This window comes from Oratosquilla oratoria, chromosome 37 (assembly GCF_046742065.1).
Source record: "Oratosquilla oratoria isolate Oo_2021 chromosome 37, ASM4674206v1, whole genome shotgun sequence".
In the NCBI taxonomy this organism is placed as follows: Eukaryota; Metazoa; Arthropoda; class Malacostraca; order Stomatopoda; family Squillidae; genus Oratosquilla; species Oratosquilla oratoria.
Window position 1 is genome coordinate 761,978 of NC_134813.1, and position 2,500 is coordinate 764,477.

Below are 2,500 nucleotides of genomic sequence, written 5' to 3' on the forward strand. Positions count from 1 at the left end.
ATCTAAGAATATAAGGTCTAACCACTTCCGACCGAATTTCGAGGGAGTTGGCGCAGCGAGCCCGTGAACGTCACTTGGCTGTTCAAAGTGGGGTTAGCGGGTCCTATAGCTGTCAGTTGAAGTTGGTCCGTCGTTCGAAAATGACGTCGCCTTCGCTCGCACCGCTCCACTCAATTATTTATATTCTGACAAATATTATATAAAATATATATATATAATATATATAAAATATTATAGTTCCTGTCTATATATATGAATATATAATATATATGATATATAATATATATATATATAATATATAAAATATTATAGTTCCTGTCTTCCTTGGCGTTTCACAGTTTTCTTCAATGTATCACAAAGAGAAAATGGACGCATCTAAATGACGTCAGAAGCTGCGCAGTACTACTCCCGCGATTAGACCTGTTTACTTAGACCTTGCTCCAGCCTGGACCCCCTCCATCAGCCTCACTCAGGATCGCCAGCTACAAAAGGTACCGAAAACGGCATGCGAAATCATCCTAGGCTCTTCTTATTCCAACTACGAGGCTGTTCTATGTACCCTCGACCTGCCCAAACTCTCCGACCATCATAAGGAGACTCAAAGAAAATTCAGCCTCAAGATATTATGTCATCCTCGCCACCGTAACCTGCAACCTTCGGAAGCTGACCGTCCTGCCCGGGGCACAAGACATCACAAGAGACTCAAACCTTTCGAAGCACCACGCACGGACAGATATAGATACAGTCCCATGCCTTTTATTTTACACTTATTAAACAACATCTAATCCAAACATCATATTAACACTAAGACGTATCTATCTTGTTTTATATGTTCATGTTTTATATATTTGTATAGAGAACAATCTCTTCAGCATCATAATATATATAAGTAATCATTTATTATCTACCATCTGTGTTAATCCCTCTTCTACTATAATAAAGTAGTAGTCTCTGTCTGTCTGTCTGTCTGTTCACGAACTCCTAGGGTTTTGGAGATAGACCCCCATAACCATATATATTCTGATACCCTATCACTCCAGGTACTTGGGTAACTATATTTCATTCAAAAAGAAATTATTTTGGTTAGGGATAAGGGCTAAAATGAGGTGGGGTATGGTTAGGTTAGGTATTATTCGCGAACTTCTCCTGGGTTTTTGCAAATAGACCCCTATAATCATATATATTCTGAAATCTTATAACTCAAGTTACTTGGAAAACTATCTTTCATTTGTCTGTCTGTCTGTTTGTTTGTTTGTTCACGAACTCATCCTAGTTTTTGGAGACAGACACCCATAACCATATATATTCTGATACCCTATCACTCCAGGTACTTGGATAACTACATTTCATTGATTTTATTTTTATTTTGGTTAGGGTTAAGGGTTAAAGTTAGGTGGGGTATGGTTAGGTTAGGGATTATTCACGAACTCCTCCTAGGTTTTTGCAGATAGACCCCTATAACCATATATATTCTGAAACCTTATAACCCAAGGTACTTCAATAACTATCTTTCATTTGTCTGTCTGTCTGTTTGTTTGTTCACGAACTCCTAGTTTTTTGGAGATAGACCCCATAACCACATATATTCTGATAATCTATCACTCCAGGTACTTATTTTGGTTAGGGTTAAGGGTTCAAGTTAGGTGGGGTATGGTTAGGTTAGGGATTGTTCACGAACTCCTAGGTTTTTACAGATAGACCCCTATAACCATATATATTCTGAAACCTTATAACCCAAGGTACTCGGATAACTATCTTTCATTTGTCTGTTTGTCTATTTGTGTTTGTTCACGAACTCCTCCTGGGGTTTTAGAGATAGACACCTAAGCAAGATGCTGTAATGACTATAATTTATTTCATATTATTTGTTTTTGTTTTGTTATCATTTGTCTGTTTTGATTTTCATTTGTTATTAGTTATATGTCAATTCATTATTATTTACTATTTACCTGTTTGTTTATTATCTAACTATACCTATGTATTTATTTCTGTATCTTATTTGTTATTTACATTATTATAGTTTTTATTTATTAATTTATTATTATGATTTTTTTCGCATCCGACCTAGATATGGACCAAAAGGTCTCCTGTCGGCATGCTCCGCCTTTGTAACCATATATATTCTGATACTATATCACTTCAAGTACTTGGATAACTATATTTCATTTCCAAAAAGAAATTATTTTGGTTAGGGTTAAGGGTTAAAGTTAGGTTAGGGATTATTCAAGAACTAGATTTTTGCAGATAGACACCTATAACCATATATATTCTGAAACCTTATAACCCAAGGTACTTGGATAACTATCTTTCATTTGTATCTACTATAATAAAGTAGTAGCCTCTGTCTGTCTGTCTGTTTGTTCGCGAACTCCCCCCAAAACCATATATATTCACCATAACCCAGGCGACTTGGATAAGTATATTTAATTTCCAAAGGGCGTCTCCCTCCTCAAATTTATCTTTTTCTTACTTTCTTAACATTTTATTTTTGTTACCTTTT

The 2,500-nt window shown here is 35.6% G+C and overlaps 1 protein-coding gene across 1 annotated transcript in view; it reads right to left on the reverse strand.

Annotated features, from left to right (window-relative positions):
- LOC143019497 (dorsal-ventral patterning protein Sog-like) overlaps positions 1-2,500 on the reverse strand; it is a gene marked incomplete at its 5' end in the record, with an annotated part of 19,757 nt that overhangs the window by 1,381 nt on the left and 15,876 nt on the right.